The sequence below is a fragment of the Zonotrichia leucophrys genome, chromosome 1 (assembly GCF_028769735.1).
Source record: "Zonotrichia leucophrys gambelii isolate GWCS_2022_RI chromosome 1, RI_Zleu_2.0, whole genome shotgun sequence".
Lineage (NCBI taxonomy): Eukaryota > Metazoa > Chordata > Aves > Passeriformes > Passerellidae > Zonotrichia > Zonotrichia leucophrys.
The window spans coordinates 13,412,921-13,426,180 of record NC_088169.1 but is presented as its reverse complement, the minus strand read 5'-3'; the positions used below and the strand labels follow the sequence as shown (position 1 = coordinate 13,426,180).

The following is a 13,260-nucleotide window of genomic DNA, read 5'->3' as shown; positions in this document are numbered from 1 at the left end:
AAAAAGATGCTGAACCTTTGAAGCCCCTGTTCTGCCAAAGCAGGAGGGTGTTGTGGGTATCACTGTGGATAGACAAGCATGAAGTCAGCAGAGGCAGAGAAGAAAGAAGGGGCATAAACCAGAATTTCCACGTGTCCTAGACAGTGACTTCCTGAAGCAGAACTGGGGAGAAACCAGCAGCAGGAGAGCCTAAAGAGGAAGGGAGGGAAATCAGGGGAACCAGGGCTGGGCAAGCACCGTGGGGCAGAGACCTGAGGTACTGCCCTGTTACAGATGTGGTCGGGGTGGTTTAGGGCCTCCCACAGAAGCTGAGCTGCTTTCTTGTCTCATGTCCTGAAGGAAGGAAAATAAAGTAATTTTTTGTGAGTCAAATCAGTGGAAGTGGTTCACAAGCTGAAATGCAGAATGCCTGTGACAGGGAAGGAAAACAAGGGGTTCCAGAGCACTGCCAGAGACAGGGCAGGCAGGATGGAACCTGCTCGCACTTGGACTTCAAAAAAAGGCATGCACTAGTTTTAAGCAGGTAGAAACAGAAGTAAGTAGTACTTGAGAGTAAGCAAGCGGAGCTGTTATAAAACAGTGACTGGAAAACAAGCATTTTGGCAGTGCTGGTTGTGAAATTTCTCTTTGCAAATAGCTAAAGCATAAAGTACTGGTTGATGTTTCTGAAATCCTATCTCTACCTCTCAATATCTTTTTCCTTCAACCAGAAGCGCAGCAGACTTTACACACAGACTGAAGACATTTCCAGAAATGTATTTACTACCTGGGTTAAAGATAAAAACATAATTATTATAAGTCCTGACCTGGACATAGTACCAGAAGTTTGAGGACAAGGTGACTTTGTTACCCCCTGTGTCTGTGGAAATGACCAAAGGATTCACTTTATTAAAAGTGCAGGCTGTTTCTTAGGGATAGTTATATCTACCTATGTAACTAAGAAGAACTCCTTGGGTTAAAACAAACAAGTACATTATCAGTGCAGAGGACTACAGTGCACAGCAGCATGTACTGCAATTTTCTTACCTTTAACACTTCATATAAAAATAGATACATTAAAATATTTGTCCCAAAATGCCCCCTCAGCTGTTAGTTTATCAGCCATTTATAAATTAAAACAAAGGGCAATGACAAGCAATAATTTTTGTATGTTTTATCAGTCTTTCTAATGGATTATTTCATTAAATATTATAAATTTGCCATCTGAAACTGTATCTCTGTGAGGTAGGATTGTATCCTTCTCTCCTTTCATCATCCTAAGCTAACATCAATTTTCAAGAGCAGAATTGAGAGATAAAGAAATCAAATAACTTCCCATGCCATTCCCTTAATGTGAATGAAGCACAATGTTATTTCAGCTAAGTATTCAAAGCTCCAACAATATTTCATCTTCAGTAAGTTGCTGAAAAATTATCAATGCCAGCAGATCCAGGCTGATGTATTCCTACAAGTAAAAACTGCCAGGACATACAAAAGGCTTCCTGTGTTCTTGAAATGTCTTGCTTTGCAACAGAAAATGGACAGTACATTTGAGCTAACTATGGATAACTGTTTTATAAACCACTTTATAAATAATTGTTGCTACATTATGGATTAGTAAGAGCTTAGTACCTAAACTGAATATTGATTAGGTTATACGCTGTGGTTTCTCTTTAGTGGTTGTATTTACCTCAATTGTCTTGGCTTATATCTCTCTGATTTTCTTTCAGCACCCCTTAAACCAAAGTAATCTTAGTTTAAGTCTGGTCTCAGATGCATGTCATGAAGTACAGAAGGGCTAAACTACCCACAAACAGATGTTCCAAGGCTGGGAATTTGCTATGGCAAGACTAACTGGGATGGACTAATTGCATTCTGGCAGCAGCAGCTCTCCTGCAAAGCTGTGCCGTGGTAATTCCTGTGGCTTACTGTGATTACCTATGACAAAGCACCTTCCTCTGGATTTGTGGATGTTTTTCCAAAAACACTAAATCACTGGAGTTCAGTTCTAGGGCAACAATATAGAAAAGCACAGTAATGCTTTACTACTAGGTTGTGGAGGGTCTAGCACTGGTTAAATGCAAGTGCACCCAGTAGAATATACTTACTCATTTCCTGCTGTGAGATAGGATTAGGAGGAAGGCAAAGCAGACTCAAAACTTGAAAATGGTATAAAGAAAAGTTTATTAACAATAGATAAAATAAAGAATAAAAAGAATGAGAATAAAACTTTTAGAACCCTTCTGCCCCTTACAACGTTTCCCACTAACAATGTAAAGAGGCAAACCCTCAAATTTTCAGTCAGTTTACCACCTCTAGAATAGTCTTTCTTTCAGTTTACATAGGGAGAGGAGTCTCTCTTGACAAGCTATGGAAACTTCTCTGCAAGAAACAGTTCTTTTGTGGTTTTAATTTCTATGAATAACAGCTGCCCAGAAATCTGCATCTATGAAACCCCTCCCATCTTTGGCAGCCTTCCCACAGCTGTGTTCATGGGCCATGTCAACTTATGGGGTATTTAAGGATGAGTTGCTCAAAACCAAAAGTTCTCTCCATCTATATCTGAGATCATCTTATTTCTAGGGACAGAGATCTTCTCTGGGGGCAAAGGGCCTTCATCACTCTTATCTCTCTCTGTTTAAGTTTCATCACAGCTATTTCAACGTTTACCTACTTCAGCAAGGATGCTTTTGCTCACACCTACAGTTTGAAGAATCTATCACGCCATATTTTCAATGAGTTACAGGGGTATTTCAGTATATTATAGTCCATCACTATGGCTTACAAAAGAATTTTTAGCCTAAAATTAAGCTCCAAAAAATCTAGGAAAAACTATTGACATTAATATTTTTTGAGCTTGATAGTAATTTGGGCATGTTATAAAGACATTGTTAAAAATAATTTAATAAATTGAGTATACTTTGCAATTTTATTATACAGGCACATTTGAGATAATAGAATTGCAGAAGTGACCCTGATACAGAAAAGATACATTTGCTGATGACATCAGTGTCATAGTTTATCTGCATTGCAAAATGTAATTAGTTAGGCAATTGTTAGGCATTTTTTACTTTAATTATTTTTAATAGAGTCTGGACTGTATGCTACAGAATGCATCTCATTCTTCATACTTCTCTAAAATTCCTTTCCCTGTTCTGAAAAAATTCTCAAGTTGCAGATACTATTTGGAAATTTTTTTTCTCCTTATACTCTTTCCTTTTGTTGTCTATTCTCCCCAAGATGGATTTTTACTTTTTATTTGAATCATAAAGACTTAAGGAATGGAGTATAATATAAAATACACTTGTTTGATGAAAATCTATAGACATCCCATCCCATGGCAACAAATCTATAAAATAATGCAGTGTGGGTTCACCATTTGAGTACATTGAAGCTACACAAAATAATTAATTTCCTGTAGTGTATTACAGGAAAATAATTACAAGATCCAGCACTGAATTACTGCTACAGTCTTAATCATCTCCTATCCACCATGAGGTAATCTTGAGCCAATTATAGATCCAGCTGGAAATGGATTTAAAGCTAGATAGCTCTTCAGGTTTCTCTTGGCCAAGTGTAGGAATAGAAATGTCTTGACAGCGTAATTAATAGAAGCACCACTAACATTAAAATACACACTATGTAACACTCCATGTGCCAGGTGCAATGCTGTGTCTTTTTGGCTTAATGCTACAATTTGAAGTAGCTATGAAATGCCTTTATGTTATTCTCAGTAAGACAGAGAATTAAATTTCTTACTTAAAACAGGGGTAGCTTAGTGGTTTAAGGTTAATCAAGTTAAAACACAGTGTTATACCGGAGATTCCTTGGAGATTTTTAAAAAACAAAGCATTCTGCAAACTTGAAACATTTGAAGTTTCTAATATTGGTGTTTGCTATGACATCTGTTGTGAAATATAAAATATTCCTGAACTACTTTTTCAATAAATTCTCTGTTTCCACATCTGAGCATTGTCAGAAAGTTTCCTGGATGTCTTGCAGCTCTTTTTGTAAATGAAAGAAGGATATATCATCTACCCGTAATACTCCTTCCAGAAAAATTGGAATAGCCAGTTTCCAATAAGTTAACTGTAGCGCTTTTCTTCAGTCTCACTTAGAAAAAGTATTTCACCCTGGTAATTCAATCAAACTTCTGCTACTTGAAGCCAATCTGTGTCTTCCATTTTGTCTTGTGCCTTTACAGTAGCTGGCACAAGATTTTTTTTTAAAACCATTCAGAAGTTTTTTTCCGGTCTCTGAGACCTTTAGCACACACTTGGTCACAGTGCCTTTCTTTTATTTTTTTTTTCCTTGCTGCTCTTCTGACTCTTAAGACCAGATATCCCTTTGTCTTCATTTCTCTTTCACATTTTTAAACAGGTAAAAAAGCCAGCTCAACTAAACTATCCAATGGTTTTAATATTTTAGTTTGTAAATTCTCAGAAGCCAAAGTCATTTCAAAGCCATGAAGCTTGACTATTCAGTCTTCAGTTCCACAACCAGATGTCTTCTCCATTTTCTCTGAGGCACCTCTGTCATTCACTGTGCAGGCTGTGTGGAACTCACCTTTTGTAGCAATTACGGAAAACCTTCATCCGCTTTTTAGTTTTTGGTTTGTATGCATACATTTCAGTTATGTGTGAAATTCTTTCAACATCTGGTCTTTGTTCAGAGTTACACATGGTGAAAAACTTAGGTACCTGTGGTATTTGCTGGGTCCCCAGGACGAAGGAGAAATTTGGAATCTGACTCCATGTTCTTAGAAGGAGAAGGCTTAACAAGATACTAACCAAAAACTCGTGACTCTCCAGAGCCTTGACACAGCTGGACTGTGATTGGTCATTATGTATAAACAATCACATATTTATTAAACAATCTCCAACCACATTCCAAAGCAGCAAACACAGGAGAAGCGGATCAGATAATTATTATTTTCATTTTCCTCTTAGGCTTCTCAGCTTCCCATGAGAAGAAATCCTGGCGATGGGATTTTTCAGGAAATATGACCGGGACAAATACCTTAGAAACAATTCCTTTATCTGTGAAGAATGTTTGTTTGGCTGGCCAAAGCTCATTCTTGCTGATAGCATGTGCTAGGTGGAGTCAGCTGTGTGCTGTTATGGATGGCTACAATTTGGAGGTTTATGTTAGGGTAGTTCAAAGCTTGAGCATTAAACCTGTTCTGTGTGTTCAAGCTTGACTGTATCATCAGTGCCTGCCTTTTAGGAAGTAGCTTTACAGTATCAAACTGGATCTTCTGACCAGAAAGGTGGTACAGCACTGACTACTTTGAGTGACTGATTTCTGATCTGGGGTGACTGCAGCATAGTGTGAATGTTCATAAGTTATTTTTCATGGAGCCAGCCCACCTCTGGGTATCCATCTATTACAGCAGCAGGAAGTGCAGCTTGGCATCATCATGTCGTTAGGACTGATTCCAAATCTTTGACCTCTGAAAAGCTGACAAAATACTAACAACCTGCGTTGGAAAAGAATGAGCCATATGTTTAATAAGCCTCTTTTCACAAAATTTACTAACTAAAAAAAGCTCACAAATGTTTGAATCTGCAAAGCAGTGATTTATCAGGGATGACACTTGGAGTTGTTAAGATTACCTGGGGCTATGATCAGGATGGATAATCTTTTTGAACTAATTTTCCTGCTATTCCCACCCCCATTAGTCAGTAGTAGGCTTTCCTTCTTCTTCACTCAGTCTTGATTTGCTCCAATTTATTTATCTTAGCTCCCTCAGAAACAATATGTTGGTCTTTGCTGTAGAGTAGGAATTGATGATTTCTGGGTATTTTTACCCTTTTCCTCCTTAGCCTTGTCTTCTCTTCCAAAGAAAGAACTCTGTGAAGGAGGTTTATTTTGTTTGAAGAATAATTGAAACCATGCCTTTTAACAAATTTTGAAGTTCTTCAGCCAGTTCAAAAATTAATCCTTTTTCATAAAAGTCTTTGCACCTTTTCAATAAATCATAATTTACTTTTTCTCTAGGAGATTGCTGCAAAAATGCTGATAAAATTAAACTGACTGAACTCAGAACCTTATAACATCAAGTATGATGCCGCCTGAGCATCTTAGAGCTGCAGGATAGGCAGCATTATTGATTGGGAGGTGCTAAATGCAGCTTAGCTGTCAGCCAGCTGCCTCACATACAGGCAACAGCCTAAATATAGGGTCAGAGAGCTCAAATCAGGGTCACCAGGCTGTGTAAGACAGCCTTAGCTGCCCGACTGCTGGTGAGCAGAATAAAGTCTGAGAAAGCTTCCAGGCTAACAACAGCCCCTTTCAGTAAGTGGCATGTCACACAGAATGATCAGCAGTTCTGCATGTACATCTGGGCAGCCTAGGGGACAGGGTGTTGATTTTGTACTTAAAGAAATAATTTTATCAGTTATAAAGCTAATAATTTGGTATACACAGAAATAAAAGAACTATTAGTCAAACAGTAGAAATTAGGCTGAAAAGATGAGGGTTTGATGCACAAATTTTTCTCCACTTAAGGAGGTTTTTAAAATGCATGCATATTAATCTGTATCTACTAGCAACTTTTAGAGACTTTCACAATTGCTAAAATGTAGAAGTCATTAATCTTAATACATCTTACTAAGACATTTCTTCATTTGTGCAATTGAATTTAGAAAAAATAACTAGTGTGATAAGAATTCTTAGTGTGACAAGATGAAAAAGCAAGCTATAAAAATGGTGGAAGAGGAAACATTGAAAATGATTTGTTTTCTGTTTGGTTGTTTTCTAAATAATTGGAGAATATTTTAAAGAAAAAGAAATCCCTCAAACTTTACTAACCCAAGTTTTACTCTTATTCAAAATGACATTTGGGTTTTGGTTTTAGCACAGTTTATCCACCATATAATGCTGGAAGATTTTTTTTTTTTCTTCCGTATTCTGTTCCTCCTTACTGCATTTTTTCTTCCTTCACTTTCTTGTGTTCAACTGCACTTCTCTGGAATTAGGGCCATTTACACAAGCCTAGGTGAGCACAGCTGGTGCAGGGAGAGATTTGTCAGCAGGGGTAAGGAGGGGTTATTGTCAATGCAGGACAGTTCATGTGTGTGTGTGTCTAGGTATGGACAGGCTTCAGGCTACAGCTACAAGAAGAACCAGACACTTTGAAGTGTTCATGTGTCTGCAGAGAATTTGGTCCAGTCCATGTGATACTTCAGGCAGACAACCAAAAATACTTCTTTTATATTGATAACTAAAATCTGGCATCTGAAAGTCAAGAATCCTTCTCCTTTTAATCTTCACACTCTAGAAATATTTGTCTCTGTAAATCCTGGAATGCTTAGTTTCTAAATCAAGTTGTCAAGGACTGGGTTCATATTCCACTTGGTTGTAACTTATTTTCATTCTTTATCTATAGCATAAAGAAATAGTTTTTGTAGTGAGTTTAAAGAATTCCTTTTCCTTATATTTTTTAACAATATAATTTCCAAGGTATCAGAATATTTATTAGTTTTAAGTAAGAGTTATAACCTTTTTTGAAAAATAAGAATTGCACCATATAGTATGTATTGTCCTCTGTTATAAAAAATATGTAGATAAATACCTATTAAAAGAAACCCAAAAAACTCCCCTGTGTTAAATAACTGAAAAGGCCTTGTTTTCTGGAATATTTCTAGACCTCATCTTATGATGGACCTTAAGAAATCATGTTTTCCATCTTGCAGGAGAGCTTTAATCTAATTGTAGGGAGTTTCATTGTGCCTACAGATTCATCCTTCAGGTCATAGTTTTCAACCCAGACCTTTTGGAAAGTTTTCATATATTGACAAACAACGCAAAGACAAACACCTTGGACAAAAATCTCTCTAATTTGTATACTTAGAAAGAGATACAGAAAAGTAGTTTTGGAAATTTTGTAGGGCGGTGATTAGATTATCTCTATAACTCATTTGAATTTTGGAATAAACCTTGAATCAACTATGGCACTGCTCAGAAAATCCTACTATGAATCTCTGTTTGCTATTCAATGACTAAATAAATTTGAAAACCTGTCCTTAAGTCTGGAAATCAACCCAAATATCTGGGGAAAAACAGCATAAAGAGTACAGACCTGGCATCCTTGTTGCTGAAGAAAGAACAATTAGCTGGGCTTGGTGAGGTGACACATTTAGGTACACATTAGGTACTCAAGCTATTAGTGCTTTTAATATGAATAAAATGCCTTTCTGTTTTGACTAACAATGATAGAAAAGCTAAGGTAAAATGCTATTATGCTACTCTCTCCCAGACATGTTTGCCTTACTCTTATTAATGATCTCCTCAACTTTGAACCATTTTGTGAAGAACTTGGGAGCATAACATTTACCTAAAATTTGATGCAGCCATCTAAAGACTCTGAGATTTTATCTTTAAATTTGAGAAATCACTGATGGAATATAAGAAAAAGATTGGAATTATAATACTTCTTTTGAGAAATTTAATAGTCCAGAGACATAAAAGGGAAATGGAATCATGGAAAAGTCTATTGACACAAAAACAAAATAAATACTATGCTTTTTTTTTTTGACAGATCAGTTGGCTTTTTAAATATCAGTATTTTCATTGTTTGACAACACTCCCAGTATTGTGGGGAGATTTTTAACTAGAAACAGAGGAATGGGAATCAGAAAGTATAGATCATCAAGGTATGACAGTAAAACTGCACTTATTTGCTACTCCTAGGTGAAAGCTGTCTCAGCATTTTAAGATATTTCTTACTCCTCTTAACAAACTCAATATCTTTGGTAACATGAGGCCCTTCTGATTAAGGCAAAGTAGCAAAAATATTCTTTTATTTCGAGTAGCATGGAATTTATGTGGAATATTTCAATACATCTTTGCCACTAAGTTGCTGGTATTAAAGTCAGTTCATTATATCCCTACTTTCAGCCAAATTAAATATTGCCCTTAGGCCACAGAGCCAAATGCTTTTAAGGAATGTGGCTTTAGTGCATTTAGCCACAATGCCTGTCTTAGGAAAGCTAATTTATGCAAGCGTCTGTGCACTGAACAAGACTATAGGAAAGTGTCTGGCACAAGAAAAGGGAGAAGTCTTTACCCCAGAATGTCTAATGTTGCCTCTCTGTGCTGTGTCCACAGACAAGGGGGCTGCCAGGCTCTGAATCTGGAATAACGTGGTTAAATCAATGGAATTACTCTGGATTTTCTCCAACTCAAGGGCATGCAGCTTTTGGCAGTGAGTACTCACCAGCTCATAGAAACCTGACCCTCACTTTATGTGTTGGCACAGCTCTCTTAGCTCATTTCTGACAGTTTTATTAAGTAAAATTGGCTTAAATAAACTGGCATGTGATTTAAGATCAGTTACTTCAGAAAACTCCAGTGCTGGAGTTACTACTTTGAAGGCCCACAAAAAGTCAAAACCTTACACTTAATAATATGAATATCTATAAACTCAAAGTCTAAACTATATGTCTTTGTATAATATATAAACTCCTAGTTAATGAAGGCTAGAAAATACTCAAATGTACAGATGTGTGCAATGTTTGAAATCAATCCAGTTCCATGTCAGAAATGCATACCGTGTCTACAGGACAAAAAAATTTTTTTTTTGAAAGTGCTAATGTTTTTCCACCTGTCTACTCTGCACATTGTCTGAGCATTTTCCAAGTGTGTTTCAAATTATTAGCTGCAAACAGACTTGAACAGTATAGTTTGCTACATAGGCACTAGTTCAGTAAAGAGATGACAATGACTGATTTGCTCAATGACAACAATTTATCTTAAAATTTTCTCTCAAAAAAATTTCTTCTTCTGCCTAGCTCCTCTTAATATTTGTTTACATTATCAAAGGAGACCTTTATTTTCTAGCAAGTGGTAAAACATTTAGTCTAAAATTCCTTAGCATCTATGTGTAGGGGGATAGAATATAGGAAAATAAAGATGGTGTAGAAAGTAATCTTACTCCTAAGGAGCTGCAGCTGGGCCAATTATCAAAGATTAGGAACAAGCCTGACTTTAACAGGCCACAGCTGTAACCAATGAGAAGAAGATGCTATAAAAGAGTGGGGTGGCTGGGTGAGAAGGAACTGGAGTCTGTTGGCTACTTTGGGAGAAGAAAGGGGCAGTGCTCTGAGGAGATGCCTGTGAGAAAATACCAAGAAGGTGCGAAGCTTTTGTGATAGGAGACAGCAGTATGGCATGCCTACAATAAGATAACAATATCTATGGATGTAGAGAAGCTGGAAATAAGGGCCTGGGGCTGATTGGTGTCCTTCTTTTGGGCCATGAAAGAGTTAAAGCAAATGCATGTCTGTATTTCCTTTAGATTCAGTTCTCAGGAAACAGTGAAAGATAATGAAGATCAAGTCTGCCTATTGATTGGTGCAAAAGAGGAGATCACATCCTTGCATGTACCTACTTACAGGAGTCCCTCAAACAGTTAGCACTCAATGGATGGTTTCTGCAGTGGTATCCTTCCCTCTGCCTTGGGAAACCTGCAGATCCTCAGCTTAGAATGGAAAGGACTCAACAAATCCCTGTCCCTTGAATAAGCTTGTGCCTCTCAACATGGGACAGACTGGCCTGCAGGTAAGGATGTGCAGGTAATTCTGGGCTGGCTGTGGTTAGCAGCTGATGGCTGGTAAGGAGTTAGACAAGGTGGAACAAAGATTAGACAGACAGAGCAGCACCTTGAAAAATTATTCTTCGTGTGTTTACCAGGAGTCAATGCTCTCAGTCATAAATGGACAGAAAGGGCAGCGGGAGTTGAACTTGATAGAAAAGTTAGCAGAGAGGATACCCGCTGTAAAAGAAACAGATGAGATTTTGCTCAAAAGTCAAACTGAATGTTGTCTACCTCATCAGTCATCATTTTATTATATTCAGGTAATACTGTGGTGCCTGATCAAGCCAGGCTAAGATGTACAGAATAGGAGCTATGAAACGTTTCCCCTCACGTGTAGGGAAGATCCTGCTACTTACAACAATGAAGTCAAAAGTCTCTGAAAGAAGAAATGAGTAAGAATCAATGAACTGTGTTAATGAATGGATTTTATTGTATTGAAACCTCTCAGGGAAGCAAATTTATAGGAGGGAGAGGGAGGCCTTTGATTTTCTACCATTGCTTTTTAAAGTCCTTTTTGGCTGAAGGAAATTCAAGTTTGCTGATACATTTAAAAGAAGAACATCTTTTTAATAGAGAACTATATATAGGCAATATAATGCATGGTAGTCAATTGTCTGGAATTATTAACAATAGATCAGCACAGATTTATATTTTTTTCTTTAAGAAAGATCAAAAAAGGTCAGATATGAACCTTTCCTTCTTGACTAGTCTCAAATATCTAGCCAAATAAGTAGTGGTATAGGTAGAAATTAGCTGGCTTTAAGGTGTTTATGAGGGTAAAACATCATTCCCTCACTTACTACCTATCTAAAATTTGGCCTTTAAAATCAGATGTAAAACTCACATCAGCTTTAAAGGAAGTGGAACATCAGCCTTACCGCTAGTTTCAGTAGAGGATCAGTTCTGAAGAATAAAAAGTCTTTGATGTTCCTCCATGGCAAAAGCCTGTTGGCACTCTAAACCTTTGGAAAATGGTAAAAATTCCTTTATATGGAAAAACTTGTGACTTTTTGTATATTTTTCTTGATGAATATTTGTAGCAAGGACTTGAGTAGTGCATTAAAAATGGTGTACAATGCCTCACTTGAGAAATTGTCATCTCTAACGAAATTTTTTTACTTGAAAGCATTTATAAGATGCTTATTATTTATAATACCTCTGTCAGTATATTTCTATTTATGTCTTTTCACAAACCCATTACTTTAAACCTTAGGAACTGCATAGAGATTTATATTACCTGGAGTTGATATTCTGTTTGATGGACTTTTATTTTACCTTTTCATTATTGATTCTACACTCTTGTAAACATTTCAGCTATAGAATCATAGAGTATCCAGAGTTGGAAGATGCCCATAAGGATCTTCAAGTCCAAGTCCTGATGCTGCACAGAACAACAGCCAAAATCACACCATATTTTTACATAGTAGTAGTGATACTAACAAAGTGTGTTCTACTTAAAATGGTAAGAATTCTGTAGTAGAGGCAGTCCAGAATCTTTAATGGTTTTCCTCAGGTGAGAGTCTCTCTTTGATTAATATTGTTCCAGTTTATATGCTGGAGTAATATGTGTTCCTCTCTACAACGAATTTATTTCATCAGAGCCTGAGAGTTATTTTGATTCAGTGTCATTCCTACTCTTCAGTTTTGTTTATACACCTTATGAAATTTTTAAGAGATGTATCAATGTTCAGTTAGGAAAAGCTTCCACATTGCCTATGAGAATCTATTGTTACCTGATGCTTTCGTTTCAGTGGTGGCCTTTTTCAATTTACTTTTCCAAAGGATGAATTTATGTATGAGATTTTTTTGGTTTTCTTGAGGTAACCTTTTCTTTCTAACACCTGATGACTTGCTGATACATGAATGAGCAAGAGATACCTTTCATAACTTTTCTCATCTATCTCAGAAAAGAAAAAGTACCCTAATGCAGCCAGTTTCTATGGTATTCCCAATTCTCTAATCACATGTTAGTCTTACATTTGTGTTAAATATTTCACAAGACTTCTAGTTATGTGTGTGCATTGTGCTGACTCAGTACTTTCAACTTCAGAAATGTTTCACTGTAAAAAAAAAAAAGGAGATAAAGTACAAAATAAAAGAAAAAAAAACCCAGCTATCATATTTCAAACTCAGAGCTGTGTATATCTCTTCCTTACTGACTTCTTTCTACCTCAGTTCTATTCAGCTGGCCTTGAGTAATCCAAACAATCAACATATTAATAAATAACCTCTGACTTCTTAAGTTAAAAACCATCAAATCCAGCAGGGTTTCAATGAAGCCAAAGGAATGTGAAGAAGATAACATATAGGCCTTAGAGGTGAAAAACCAATGTTCCCCAGTTTTCGCATGTCACATTAAATGACATGTCCTGCTGTGTTATTATTTCCTTCTGAAAACCTTTAATTTACCCTTTATGACATATCTTCACTTTTTCTTTCAAGAAATTAAAAAAACTTTTGTCTTCAGTTTTGATGCATTCCTCATTCTTATCAGAGGATGTTTTCCAACACCATTTTGTCAGTATTTAAGCTTTTTCCCATGTTATTCAATCTATTTTTCAGTTTTTCTGCCACGAGTCTGTGTTCCTCTACCTGCAATCCTACAGGCTCTGCATGTGTGAAAATCTGGAACAAGTCAAATAAACAAAACTTGATTAATTAAGCACAGTTGTTAACTAACA

At 36.6% G+C, this 13,260-nt stretch overlaps 1 long non-coding RNA gene across 2 annotated transcripts; it reads left to right on the top strand.

Moving 5' to 3' along the window:
* The first annotated feature begins 10,037 nt into the window (after positions 1-10,037).
* On the top strand, positions 10,038-12,711 carry LOC135444483 (uncharacterized). Of its 2 annotated transcripts, XR_010439233.1 has the most exons (4): positions 10,038-10,116; positions 10,280-10,542; positions 10,840-10,971; positions 11,894-12,711. It is a non-coding gene; the product is annotated as an uncharacterized LOC135444483 (long non-coding RNA). The 2 variants fall into 2 exon arrangements; XR_010439227.1 differs by lacking the exon at positions 11,894-12,711 and having other exon boundaries at positions 10,840-11,671.
* The last annotated feature ends 549 nt before the right edge of the window (positions 12,712-13,260 follow it).